Here is a 15,637-nt window from a genome sequence, read left to right as displayed (position 1 = left end):
CAATGCTTCAGAGGTCATCCATGTGCAACTAACAACGGGCAAAACTGCAATTCAAATTGTAGCTTGCTACAGATCACCCACCATGTCCCAGGACTCCCATTCTGCATTTCTGGAAACACTGGGAAACAAAGGTCCTACCAAACACCCTAATATTGGGTGATTTCAATTACCCAAACATTAACTGGGAGAACTACTCAAGTACTAAATCCCTTGCCCAACATTTCCTAGAATTTAAAAACTCAAATGCCCTGGATCAACTGGTCAACACTGCCACCAGAGGTGACAACATGTTGTACCTGGTCATCACCAACATGGGTGCCCAGTGTTCCAACAGGTCAACCTCGCTGGTTAGATCTGCCCATAAACAAATCACTCTGGATATCCATTAAAACTTTTCAAAAGCAAACTTCACGTTACTTAAGACCGAGGTGGAAAGTTTCAAAGCACCCATGCTAAAGGATAACGCTGTCCCAGCTGCAAAATCCTTTATTAATGCATTCCTACAAGAATGCATGGATCATGCTATCCCAAGCAAAACCAAGACTCACTCCTCCAAGTAAAGGAAACCAGTCTGGTGGACCCCAGCCATAAACAAGCTATACAACAGAAGGAGGAAACTAGTACAGAAAAGAGTAAAATCCCAAGAAGAAAAGACATTCCTGATCAGTATAAGCAAGAAACTACAATTCCTCATAAAATCATCCAAGGCTAGCTTTGAAAGAAAAATTGCCAAGGACTCCAAAGATAACCACAAGGCATTCATTAGCTATGTCAAGAATCTAAGTGGCAATGCTCAGATCTGCTCCGAGTTAGTGCAGAATGGCACAAAATACACTGAACCAACCAATATCGCCAACATCCTGGCAGACAGGTTCAGTGCAAACTTCACACTTCTCTCACCCCCAAAAGGGCCCATAACCATACCAGAAGAATGCAGAGCCCCTGAAATCACAGACACTCAGGTTAAAACAGCCCTCTCCAAAGCCAAAAACACAGCATCAATGGGACCAGACGGTGTCCCAGGCTGCATTCTACACAAGCTCAAAGATGAACTAACCCCTCATCTAAACACACTACTCAAACTCAGCCTCTCCACAGGCTATGTACCCATAGAGTGGAGCACAGCAACAGTTATTCCGCTCCACAAAGGTGGAGCCACAACAGACCCCGGGAACTATCACCCTATAAGCCTGACTAGCTTGGTCTGCAAGGCTATGGAGCGCATCATCATGGAACTCATTAACAGAGACATTGGGAACCTCCAAACACTGGACCCTACCCAGTTCGGCTTTGTTAAGGGCAGATCATGCCTCCTAAACCTGATGGACTTCTATGAGACAGTTACCAAGGCTATAGACAACACCATTCCCCATTCTGGTATTATAGACATGCTCACGAGCCTGAACATAAACCCCTATGCCACAAGATGTGTTGCCAACTGGCTCACGGACAGAACCCACATGGTGAGAGTTGTGGGAGCTAGGTCTGACTCTAAACCGGTTACAAGTGGCGTTCCAGAGCTCAGTCCTAGGACCCCTTCTGTTCGGCATATACTTCTCAGAGGTACAGGCAAGCACAGGAGGACTATCGCTGACCAAGTTCACAGACGACTTCAAACTAGGGGCTATAATTGACTTTCCCGCTGACACAGACATCCTCCAAAAGGGCCTCACTGAGATGGATGTTGTTGTTGACTTTCGGCTTTTCCCGGTTAGGGGTCACCACAGTGGAACACCGGTCCGCTAATGACTGGCAGTAGATTTTCACAAACGCTGAGGTACCAGCTCGACGTTCAACCTTCAACGAAGGCACGCCCATTTACGTATGTCTTTTGAATGCCCACCCAACCGCGGGGAGGACATGCAGACTCCACACAGAAGGCACTCCCCGAACTCCAGCCGAGAATCAAACAGAAGAACCTCTTGCTGTGAGGCAACAAAGCTACCGCTGCACCACCGTGGAAGTCTCACTGAGACGGATACCTAGTGTTAAAATCATGGCCTCAAGCTAAATGCAAAAAAGTGCATAGTCATTGCTTTTGGAAAAAACAAAGTACCCACAAACTACCACATAGGTGGTAGTCCCCTAAATACAGAAAACGTAATAAGGGATCTGGGGACCCAAGTAGACAGTAATCTCTCCTTTGATAATCACATTGCCAATGTGGTTCAAAAATCCTTCTATGTGGCCCACCTAATAACAAAAGGGTTTGCATCCAGATCAAAAGAGGTCATTGTGCCCCAATACTCATCACTCATCAGACCCATCATAGAGTACAACGCCCCATTTGGGATGTACCTTACAAGACACCTGCAACAGCTGGAAAGATCACAAAAGTACTTCACCAAGAGGATCACTGGCCACAAACACATGCCCTATGTAGCTCGACTGAAGAAACTCCAGCTGTACTCGGTTGCATACCGCCTACTCAGAGGTGATCTCTGCCTGACATACAAGGCCATGTCCAACCCAGAATTGATGGACATGCTCCACCTAAAGAAAACCATATCCCCTCGAGTCACACGCTCTAGGGATCTAAACCTCACCACAACAACAAATAGGACTTGCTGGAGAAATAGATTCCTGTCCCAGAGACTTCCCATGCTTTGGAACAAGACTCCAGTCTACATTAGGCAGAGCTCCTCACTAACACTCTTCAGGAGAAACCTTGACGAGAGGATGGAAAACAGAAAGTTTACCCCGGGGATCACTTCAGTGGCTCTGCTGGATAGAGGCACAGGGAACTAATTTAAGGGGGCGACAAAAGCCAACACATTCTGGCTAGGCTTATAAATGCCTTCGGGCAGATTAGCCTAGTACCTACCTATGAACCTAGTGTAAAAAAAAAAAATAAAGTAAAAATGCCCTTTTATATCACTAAATGACCCTAAGGACCTCTATCTCCCATCATCTTCTGAAACCTCTGTATGCTGTAACAGATTTATCATGATCCTTCCAAGTGCATGGTGCTACATGTGTGGAATGATAACCCAGAGACAGAATATGCACTAAAACGACTCAGACTAAAAACTACAGAGCAGGCAGTGGTTATTATTACAGACAGACAGACTATGGTAGAAAGGTAATGTGCTGTGGATATACAAGGCATACAGGGAAAATGAGGGAAGAAATCATGCTAAAAATGAAAACAGTGTAGGAAGGAGTGAGTGTGATCAGCATATCAAATGAACACAGGTTAATCCAAGTATAAGACAATATATTTTCAAGTTGCTCTGGTGGAGTACAGGGATAAAGCCCTGAGTACGGCCCAGATGACCCAGGTTCATTTAGCAGCTTGAACGACTGACAGACAGCAGGAAAACGTTGGGCATGCCCATCCAAGGTGGGAGAATGCTTGTTGATACACTCCTTAAGGGGAGGCATGGTCCAAAGAATGCAGTTGCCCTCAGACATAATTAATGAGTAGGTCATTAAAACAAATCCCTGATGGATGAAAGCATAGATGAGACAAGCCTCCAGGACACTCTCAGAATCCACAACTGGTCCCAGCAAAAGCAGGACAAGTCTTGCGGGTTGGAAGGTAGCTGGTAAACCCAGCATGGAATTTGGTTACTGACGGCTGGGACAGTTAAAATGAGGTCAGAGGGGACCAAAAAGATGTTTTTCTCAGAAAGGTGGTGGACAGCTGGAACCAAGGTCTAGAATGGGTAGGTCTGGGTTTTCTGAAGATGTACAATGAAAAATGGAGGGTAAGCTGCCTAGATCAGTTCCAAACATCAGGCACACATTGTCTTTCTACCATTTCCACACTCTTATTTATGTTATGCTACGTTAAGAGGCAATCTGAGCTATTTGAAAATTCAAGGCTGATTACCAGAAAGTGTGCAGGGGTAAAAACATGACAATTAAAGGTTTTTGAATATGGAAGCAGGTAAAAACTAGGAGACAACCTATGAACAGAAATTCTACATATTTTTTACTTGGTTTTTAAGATTAGTGGAAGGGGTCGGGACAGGAAAAAGATGTGCTTTAAAGTGTAGTTAGGCACTGGGGAAGCTCAACAGATGGAGCATTACTCACGAATAGTCTTCCTCTAACCTAGGTAGTCCAGCTAGTCAGTGCCCTTTCTCAGAGTAAAGCTAGTATGAAAAGCTACATTGAACTGTAACTGTAATTTCACTTAAATCCATGCAATAAATACATGAGTACATAAATACACAGGGTGTAATGCATAACCACATTAATGCTGATAAACTTCAGTTTATTTGATCAAAGTTAAAACAGTTACCGATCTCAGTACAATACTAGTGAGGTATGGCCCACTTACTCATGGGTATCACACACACACACACACACACACACACACACACACACACACACACACACACACACACACACACACACACACACACACACACACACAAAATAACAGAGTGCACAGCTACTTAACTGCACACATTAATATCACACCAGTTTTGTAATGTTAAACAGTGAACTCAGTCTGAACATAATCTGCATGCAAAATAGTGAAAACAAGAAATAGCTAGACTGCAGCGTGCAGAAAAGAGCAGCAAGACATATTCCTGCACTTATGATTTTTTTTTACATATTGTAACAACTTAATAAATGTGCAAATCATTTCTTCTGGTCCCTATGGGAAAATGCAGTACTGGCTGAAAGAACAAAAACTTTTAACATATTTAATTATAATCATTCTGACAAGTATTTCTGTTCCCCTAAAGCAAAACCTATGTACAAAACAATCAATCAGTTAACAAGGGATACATGACACGAAATCAAGTACAGCATATGGTAACAATGATGGCAGGAGAAGGCAAGTAAAGTATCAGGCCAGTTAGCGGACTGGGAAAGATAAAGAGGAAGGAAGTGGGAAGAAACTTAAAAGAACACCGTTAGCCAAATAATTAGCTAATATGAAGGAATCAGCCTTAGACTGGTGTTACTCTGTTACCACTTGAGTTTTTCTTGATGAAGACGACAAGGACAGTTTTGAACCACTGTTGTAGAATTTGATGAAGTGTAAAAAAGCTGAATCTTTCCACTAGTAGTTTTTCTAAATGGTTTCCAGGGGGAGCATAATCCCTACGGAGGAAAGGTCTAGAGGCCTAAAAAATATAAACCCATACATTGTTAGATGGGTTAGTGAACGGTGTAGAAAAAACAGAGTTACTCTGATGGGTTACACTACAAACTGGTAGGAATTGACAGAGGAGGTCCTCAGGGCTCCACCCCAAGCACCACCACATTTAACTTTGCATTCTTGTTGGTTCCTTTTATGAAGAATTGTTGGGTGCCTAAATATGCTGACATACATTAAAAACAGAGATGTGATGTCAATGCAAATGAGGTTTCTAAAATCAATAAACTAATATTTTTGCATTCAAACAATCAAAAGGAAGACAAGATTTTGGCATGTCATTTCAGAGATGTACAGGGCAGTGATTTTTTTTATATCTTCAACTAAACAGCAGCGTGGGAAGGGTCGAGCTAATAGGGGAGGTTTTAAAAAAATTATTTCAGTTTCTTTTGCTTCCTCAGAAGAAACAGACCACAATGGCGGCCGAAAAAGCGACAAGCATGATTATCCGGCTTTGCCAGCAGCCAAACAACCGGAGAAACATGAACGCCGGTTTCGGAGGGAAGGGGAGAATGAAAGGGAGCAATTTAATCGGAAAAGAAACCAAAATGGCTTCTACACCAGTACTAATGGGTCTGGACAATTTTCAACAATGGCACCATGGCATTTTAATAACAAGAGAGACAGGTGGCAATGACTTTGTTAATATTAACTGTAATATGGTTGCAAATATCTCTGGATGTATTTTATCAGATGAACAATTTGCTGTTTTGAATTTGGGGCTGAAATATGTCCCTACTGTGCTACCTAGGAAACATATTTTATACCAGGAAATTTTCTGTTTTGTTCGTAAGTTGCACCTTAAGGCTTTTTATGCTAATAGTGATGTTAAGTTACCATGTGCTGATGTTTCTATGGAAGAAAGTTTTCATTCTTGTTTTTCAGATTTGAATATGTCTATGGAACACGTGGAAAATAATGCTTATTGTTCTATTGACACTTCTGTTGTGCCTATGAAAAGCAGATATACTCCCCCTTATTCTAATGAAAAAGTTATACATTTTAATTTGTTGTTAAAATTTGCCATGAATGAAATGTGTGATAAGCTGTTATATAATAAGAACAATATTTGTTATAATTTGACATTAAGAGAGTGGAAAGCCCTAAAAGAACTGCAAGAAAGAAGGGATTTAATTATAAAGCTATCGGATAAGGGACATAAAATAGTAGTAATGCATTTTCATCAGTATCACAAAATGTGCTTGGAGCATTTACAGAATATAGATGTATATGAAAATAGTGACATGAAACGTTATAAACAAGCTATAACTAAGTTTCAAGAACTGCTACAAAAAGGTGTGAGGCTAGGGTATTTTAAAGATGAAAAACATAAAAAATTTAATAGTGAAGGTTGCATTCTAACTACATTTTTCTGTTTGCCTAAACTGCACAAAGACATGGATAACCCACCAGGATGTCCCATTATTTCAGCTTGCAAGTATTTCTTACATGGAGTTGGGTTTTTGTTACATAATATTTTTTTTACTTTATGTCTTGAAAATTCCATCCTATATTAAGGATAGTTTTGATTTTTTTGGATAAGATTTCTCATGTTAATTGGAATAAAAACATGTATTGGATAACGGAAGTTTATATACATCAATCCAACATAAGGATGGACTTCATGCTATAATGAATTTTTTTGGGGATAGTGCCTTAAATTATTTGGTTGATTTGACTTATTTTTGTTTAAGTAATATTTTTTTTACATATAATAATGACATTTTTAGGCAGAAACAGGGAACAGCCATAGGGGCACCATTTGCCCCCATGTATGCAAACTTATTCATGGCTTATTTTGAATTAGTATGTTTGTATAAATGTAATTTTGTTAAGAATTATGTAAAATATTATTTTTGTTTTATAGATTTAATTTTTATATGTAAAGGGGGCAAGAGTGAAATTTTGCAGATTGTTGCTGATTTACATAAAATACATTCAATTTGTCTTCTGATGGGCTACAATATGGAACCCAGGTCTCTTATCTAGATCTGACACTTAAGGGTTTGGATAATGGCAAACTTTGTACTGGGGTACATAGGAAATTCTTAGATGGAAGCCAGTACCTGTGCTACTAGTTGCCACCCCCCCATGTTCTATCATCTTTGCGATATGATGAATTTTTATGATTATCTAGAATACGTAATGCTGAGACAAATTTGTTGGAAGAAATATGTAACACTTCCATTATGTTTTATAATAGAGGTTATAGTAGGAAAGCAACAGAAAAAGCTAAGCAAAAACGTTTTGTGTTAAAAATCAAAAAACAATGTTAGTGACAGGTTGTTGGTCAACGGGGGGGGGGGTAGAGAGAACAATGAAAACAAGAATGAAGAAACGTATTTTGTTAGCACAGATAACATTTAATGTGAAGAAGTTAGTATTGTAAGATATTACTGAAATTTTCTCCACAAACATGGGGATTTCAATAAAATGTTGAGTAAGCACCTTATGATGTCATGCAAACGATGAAGAAGCTTAAAGGACATGCTTGTTCATGGAAATTTTATCTTACCAAAAAGTAACTTAAGTGTTTGTCCAACATCTATGGGCACCTATAAATGCAACAGTTGTTCTATTTGCAGATATATAACATGTTCCTTTGATTATAGGAATAAAATCAAATACGTACCAAGGGGACGTTTTTCATGTAACAGCAAGAGGGTTATTTATGCCTTAAGATGCCCGTGTGGTTTCTTTTATAATTGGTGAAACAAAAATAAGTTTTAAAGTGAGATTAATGGAATATATCAGGGGCATAAAAAATCAAAAGGAAGACAAGATTTTTGGCATGTCATTTCAGAGATGTACATGGCAGTGATTTTTCTATGCTTCAAGGTTGTATTTTAGAGCAAGTATTTGTTGAAAATGATGATGAAAAAAATGATGATGAAATTATTTTGAAAGAAAAACTGTTCTACAACTTTATTCTTTAAATATGATACTTTGCTCCATATGGGACTGAATGGAGAGGTTAATTGGAAGTATTTTATTTAATTGTTTGATTGTATTATTGATTTTGTGTTTTTTGTACAAAAGGTAGCACATTTTTAGCTGAATTTTGTAACTCCTGGAAGGTTTTGTACCGTAGAGAATAAAATACTTTGGGGTCTGAACCAGTGGTCTTGATTTTCTTATCATTGCTAGTTGTACAGACTAATATTTTTGCATTGTTGTGAAGTAACAGCCTCAGCGTCTAGAACTGCAAAATTCTGAGAATGAGCAACTAACTTTTATTTGCAGGTGTAACGATGATACTGTTGATGAGAGCACAGTTCTGAACGACCGTGGTGTTTTCGTTTCTTAATATGCTTGACTTTAAAGAAAATTCAATTACAATGAGGAGTAAGACACTGATGGAATTAATGCTTAAAACATTTTCATCCAGAGACCCAGTGATGACACGACTGGGTAAATCAATTGTACATGCACCCCTAGAATACAACTTAACTTTCTGCACCTACAGAAAGAGAGCGATCTTCAACTACTGCAACAAGTTCAAAGAAAGTTTATAAGCCAAAGTTCAAGCTGTAGAGATAAACTATGCTATCTGGAGATATACATCCTAACAACCTCAGAGGCAGTCAAGCCTGTGGAAATCAACTATCAGCCTTCAACAAAACCACTAAAAATTAGCACAGTATGTCGAAGAGCAATAACAGGTATTTTATGTAAAGAAGTCCAAGCTGTGTCTGGTATTCACGGTTCTTCATACTATCTTAATAGAGATACTAGGGCTGCAACTGACAGAAAACCTAATGACATCAACACACAATGTACATCACTCTTGAATGCAGGACAACAGGTGCAGCACATACCTGACACAATTACCCCACAATGTGGAACAGGCTTCAAAAATACATCAGGAAATGTTCCTAGTTCAACAATTTTAAAATGAAAGTAGAATAAATGGGATGGTATGGGTAAACAATTTATGTCCAAAGTTCCACAATGGCCTTCTGGCCTGAATGTAGGTCTACCACACCTATTAACCTCAGGTTTATCTTATTTGTTCTCATTTTACTAACCTGTTAATCAGTTAAACCCATCAGACACAAACACCTTTCCAGAGATGACTGGCAAAGAGTTGCATTACACAAATCGAGACAGAGAGAGAATCAAACCCTAGACTACAGGATGAAGTGCCTTAGCAGCCATAGCTTTATTATTTTGTACTAAAATGATGCATTGCAAAAGCAGTCATCTGTAGCTTATGCAACAGCAGTATGGTTTCTACTACAACAGCTCGAAAGCCAAGAAATCATTCATCTTGTAGCTTACATAGACTGATGCTCATGCCTGAACACCAACAGGAGTTCAGGTAACCAGCTGCTATACCATATCCAAACACATTAGTCCAGCTCAAGCAAAGTACCATATGGAGGGAGTGGGACTGTAGATTACGGCAGAGATCGGCAGAGATCGGGAAAGGGAGGGGTGATGAGAGTTTTAGGTTTTACTTATTTGTTAGTTAATTGGGTACGTTGGCTGGTCCAAAGACCCTTTTCAGCTGCCACCAGTGCACAGAAGCCATAGTAGAGCATACACAGAAACTGGTATGCAGTACAGTCATTGAATACATGGAAAATGTAGATATACTTTCACAAGATAGAGAGCATGGGATAATGCATGGAGTACAATCAGTATACATATCACTTATACAAAAAAGGGTACCATATTGCACGAAATGCTTGACTCATTTATCAATTAAAGTAAGAGATTAGCACCTGTGCATATGACAGCAAGCAGCAATCTTTATGAGATATTAGCTTCACATTTTTGGTGGAAAATAAATAAATGCATATCTGAGTCTCCTATATATATATATATATATATATATATATATATATATATATATATATATATATGTGTGTGTGTGTGTGTGTGTGTGATGGCAAGTACTGGTCGTCTATTATGGCCATAGCTTTTAAAGCTGTAAATGAGGAACTGGGTGGGAGTTGTAGAGTTAGAGGGAGGGCTGTACAGTTTAACAGGGTCAGTGTTGGGAGAGCTAAATAGTTAAGATCGAGCTAGAGGGAGTCAGAGCACTTGCCTTTTGGCAACATGCAAATATGTAGTAGACCCTGAAAGCATGACATACATGGTTCAAAGCTTGACCAGCTGGGGGCCATCAGCATAGGACAAAGTTGTGTGTGGCTTGGTGCTTAAGTACTAAATCTTACTACACAAATGTTTAAAGTCTCCAACCAGATAATGAGCTTAAAAAACTGAGGAGTAACAAAGTGGCTACAGTATCAGAATCTGAAAGCCACATTTCTGAATAACATGGATCCACTACCAACAGCATAAAAATGTATAGAACAACTTTAGGACAGCCATTCTTCTACGGGGGGAGAAGCACTCCCTATATAACTCCTCCACACAGGAGGCATTAGTCTGTACAGCCCATACTTAGTTACTCCTACTCCCAAGTCACTGCAGCTTAACAATAGGTACAACCTCCTCGTTTGCATGAGTTTTGCATCCTGGCTGCCACTTTGACTGTAGGGCAGGTGGTGGTACCAAAGGATTGTATGCCGAGTACTGTGGTGCTAATGCAGCAGGGGAGGGGTGCATGAAGGAGTTAGGTAAGCTTTACATACTTAGCTTGAACAGCAGTGTGGCTCAGTCGCAAGATGGCTGCTCCAAAATCCAGGGTTCATTCCTGATCTCTGAACATTGTGCATGTAGACTTTATATGTTCACTTCACATCTGCATCTGTTTTCTCAACATTCATCTTTCAAAGACATGCTTGCTGACTGGCTATACTAAACTGTCCATACAGATCATGTCACTACGTCCACAGTAATGGGTGAAAAGACCCAATGAAAGACCTATTCGACCATTTCCCTTTTCTGATTAACAAGTAAACAGCTTAGCTAGCCAAGAGGAACCCTGTCAATGTGATATACATGAAACGGTCTTGACACCCTGCCATAAAAGACACAGATGTGGAATATGAAGGATGGGGAGAGGGGTTAGACCCAAGATGACAAAAGTTTCACTCTGATCTAGTTCACACACACACAGAATACTAAGTGGAAGGGGATCATCTAGTAAGTAGCCTAAAACCAATGAGAAGCTGCCATGCTAAATAGTGAGCAGGGACTAATCAAGCATCTCCGTATTCATTTGAACTGGTGAGTGGAGAATTATACTACTCAGTCTGAAGGTTACACCACAGCTGGAGCAGCAGTCAGAGGCATGGGAGAGCAAGTGTTATCAGCCTTACAAAACTAAAACTAAACTAAAGCAGTATACAAAATGACCGTAACAGATATTTTATGTAAAGTGGACAGTCAAATGCAGGCTATGAAAGCTTGCTGTGCAAAGCACTGAGAAGGGAAAATATGGGACTATCACAGACAAACTCAGTAATTCAAAGGAGTCTGATTTGGTTGAAACTCAACTGAATCAGTTATTATTCCTTTACAGGGAAAGCAAAGTTGTTTAAGGAGTGTTGGGGCTGAAACACATAATATGCATGAAAGTAGGGCGCAAGGAGATGTGACATGGGTTCAGCGCATTGTAAGGAATCAAGTTGGAGGGCAGACCTAAAGGTAAGGATAATGGGGAAAGAATGCACATGTGAGATGGAAGGAGGAGGAATAATCAATCCATGCTTAAAAAGACTTTTTGTTTGTTTTACTGAGAAGAGACATCAGATCCAGACATCAGATCCCTGAATAACCAGCTGCAGAAAGTTGGGAACTACAGGTCAATAGATGAATTCTAGGCAGCTTGAATGGCTAAAGGATGAAGAAGAAATGTGGAACAGAAGACAGACACCTGCAAAGAGGGTACATGTACCACCTGTAGTCATGAAAGATCACTATTTTTTTTTACATCAGCTCATTTCTATGAACAACATGTGCAACAGCGAACAAACCAATTAAGGAGCTCACAGCAGTGAAAAAGCATTAATATATCAATGCTACATGCCTGCATCCCACATTTTCTATCTCAGTACAAAATGATATAAAGTATCTCAACATTGATATGACATCATTACTCATGCACTTTTTATTAACAATATCAACCAGTGCATATGCCCCTTTAATGAAGCAGTCCAAACATGGATGCACTACAGCACCACATAATGTTGCAGTCCGAGAGACATGATACACTTTTTTCACACTTTTATACATACTGCAGCACCACCAGAATTCAGAGAAGGCAAACACACAATCCCAGAATGTGATCAGAAACCACTACAACAATCTTAATTCATAGACTGCTGTTCAAAAGCAAATGAGCAATATTCTTATGTACAGCACTGATTGATCACTCTGAGATATCTCTCCACCCCTAATTCTCACACACCATCCAGAATCCCAGGTATCCAGCGTCATAAACAGCAGCACAGCAAGCAGGTCTGGCAGTATTTTGCTTTCTTAGCATGTAAACTGATGACCAAAAATAGCATCAAGAATCAAAGGTGAGAGTATGTCACCTGTTCTTTGCATGATTTCCAAATGGTGTTAACATATTTAAAGAAAATGTTACTCTGTCAACCTGACAAATACCACATCTCCAACTGTCATGATGGTGTCCAGCATTTAAAAAGCCCAGATGTGCCTCAGTGTTTCAGATTTGTAGCAGTTCCTCCACAAAATGATAAAGTCTACTTTTAGTGGCTATTCAGTTCTCTTTCAAGACTAGAAGATGTATAACTGCTTTAATGCATTTTTTCAGCAAGCTGAACATACTAAAGAATGTACAAAAACCTCTGAAGACTCGGATCAAAACATGTTGCCTGGAAGTAAAACTAAATGTTGCTGACATGCAAAGCAGATCTACAGCATTTTTTCATACACAATCTCACTCCACCCCTTTGGCATTTCAAACATAATTATTATTATTACTATTATTTTAAATCAATTCAAGCACACCCCGATCTGCTTTTCAGAGCTCAGTGCAATGAATAAATGAAACTGAATATTAAATACTTAAAAATCACAAACAATGCAAGCACGCAGTGCACAGCACTTCGCTCAGAATTTTACTTGCAGCTCAACAGAAACTGCATAAAAGAGTGCAGCCCAGCACCGATCTTAAAACCAGGGTTTACAAATTAATTATATACAGATAGCTGTTTGCATAGCTTCAAGGCAGGAGTATACCACAAGCAGATTAATTACAAAGGCTACGGGTGGGATACCATTTTAAATAACCATCTAAAATGGTGCATGGTTCTTAAATCAAAGACTTCTAAAATAATATTTTGTGACAAAGGTGTAATTTTAACATGTCATTATGAAAAGTTCACAAAGAGAGTTCGGGTATTCGGAATTTCATGGCCAGTCCCCTGACTGCAATCTACTCAATCCCTTGTGAAGAAATAGTTCACATACGTCTTACGTCCTAGGACTTCTCTTCTTAGTGAAACAGTAGCAAATGATGCAAGTATACAATAGTTCTGTACATCATGGACCATACTATTCATTTTCTATGCAGTACAACTTAAAAAAATCACTCTAAATGTAAATTCTGCAGGGGAACAAAGACAACAATGACTACTCCACCTCTAAAGCACATCAGTTTATTTTTTATATTAAGAGTGAAACATTTGATTTAAATACTTTCCGCCACGTTTTACCGGTTAGGTGCCCAGGACACACACAAACCACCAACCTTTACCGAGGACTGAAAACACTGACAACATCCATACATTAGAGGGTGCATAACACCGTGGTTTCTAGCAAATAATCAGTAACTGTACTGTTCCTTCACTAGTTCACATAAATGTTTATTAACCTACAAATCAATATCGTTTGACATTCAGCTAAGTTACGCTTACGGCCAAAATCACAAACTGGGTTTTTAACTGGCAAGTCAGAGGAGCCTTAAATGTCAACATGCATTGCTAAATGGGTCTGTTAGCTGAGTTAGGTTCCCCTTTGTTTATTCCCTGCAAGGAAAGTTGAGGTGTGCATGACACTTCACATACGTTTACAGGGAACCCAAGGTAATCCAGCTCCAGACTCAAACCAACAGCATGAACCCGCATGTCCACCAGCCGACCCCACACCTCAAGATCAATTTACAGTACTAAGAGCAGAACATGTGCAGCCAAGCCGCAGGACTGCAGGTAGCTAAGAAAAGTCGAGACCAATAAAGACTGGATTTGTTAACTGGCTAAGAAGGCTGATCCAAACGGTCTCTCTGTAGCCACAACCCGTTCCACAATTTCCACATCCAACGGGTGTTTTCTGTTAGTCTCCAGTTTCTTTCATTATTTAAGTACAATCTCAAAGATAAATGCAGAGAAGCCGGATACTGAATAGTAATGCATCTGATTTTTAATCCACAGAATGCAGTACTAAGCAATGACTGTTCTTCCTTTAGCAGCAAACTGCAGCACTGCTGTCCATGTGCTTTTTCCTACGGAATAGAGAGCCAAAGCCGGGAGATCACTGCTCAGGTTCTTACACTACACGTAAAAGTGACAATTTCAAATGCAGTAAGAGGAAATGAAAGGTTAATGCAACAAACGGTCAAATCTCACAATACGTGGCAGCACAAAAGCAAGAGGGAATGAGTTTCGAACAAGAAAATAACTTTCTGCAAGGCACTGTACCTTTGAGCCCTGCACATAAGTGGTCTATATGGACTGGAATTTTTCCCTTAATTCCTTCCAGAAATACTCCCTCTTGCTCTTACTTCATCCAAGCCCAAACAAGCCGTCCATACATTTTGGACTCGGTAACTTTTTTATTGCATTACACAAATAGGCAACAGTACATTCTCCATGCAGTTTATAGCTTTAGCTTTTCGTACCCCCAGGCAGAATCATAACCATCTCTCAGCACAGCATGCAGTATCCCCATCTCATTCTCTCCTACACTCACTTCCAAACAACTTTGGAAGTAGCTAATGCCTTTCATGAACAACTCCACACTGCCCAGTGTTCCCTAGGCTGATTCATACACAGCTCCAGCGGCCTCACTTTACGCGTGTACAGCAACAACTTGTAGCGCTTGTGGCAGGGAAATAGAGGCAACAAGTCATCATTGCTACCTACCTGCTCCTACTCTACTTTGTTGGCAAAAGGATCTGCTGAACGGCTCAAGATAGATAAAACACCGCCTTTCTGACTGCAGTTGTTTTGTTTTTTATATATATTATCAGTTTGCTTTTCAAATAATAAAGTCCCGGTAGTTGATTGCTGTATATACCAAAAACACACTTTTCCGTTTCAGAAAATTACAATAACAAAATAACTTGTCCCACAGCACGACTCGCCTTCCTCTTCAACCTCAGCTGACTAGTTCATGCCTCCAGCTCAAGAAAACCACGCCCACAACCTTATCTTACCCTACTCCTTCTTCTCTGTCTTTCACTCTTTCTCTCTCTCTTTTTTTTACGCCAACTCCCGAATGTGTTCCCACCTTTCCCTATAGAAAAAAAATAACATCAAGAAGTGAAGAAACTTGAGTGGAAGAGAACTTTGCTTGTGAGTACTTTCTATAGTTACTCTCGTTTTGGAAAAAAAAACATAGTCCAAAAATATATAT

General features: G+C 39.7%; 1 protein-coding gene across 2 annotated transcripts in view; it reads right to left on the bottom strand.

Annotated features, from left to right (window-relative positions):
* GRB10 (growth factor receptor bound protein 10) overlaps window positions 1-15,407 on the bottom strand; it is a 2,734,830-nt gene extending 2,719,423 nt beyond the window's left edge. The window contains exon 1 of one of the 2 annotated variants that reach the window (XM_044064795.1): window positions 15,145-15,407. The gene's annotated coding sequence lies outside the window, so the exon portion shown is untranslated. The remainder of the gene's footprint in view (window positions 1-15,144) is intronic. The other variant, XM_044064794.1, reaches the window with a different exon arrangement.
* Window positions 15,408-15,637: the final 230 nt, after the last annotated feature.

Source organism: Protopterus annectens, chromosome 3.part0, assembly GCF_019279795.1.
Source record: "Protopterus annectens isolate FY-2018-M chromosome 3.part0, PAN1.0, whole genome shotgun sequence".
NCBI classification, from domain to species: domain Eukaryota; kingdom Metazoa; phylum Chordata; order Ceratodontiformes; family Protopteridae; genus Protopterus; species Protopterus annectens.
This window is presented reverse-complemented; position numbering and strand designations above follow the sequence as displayed.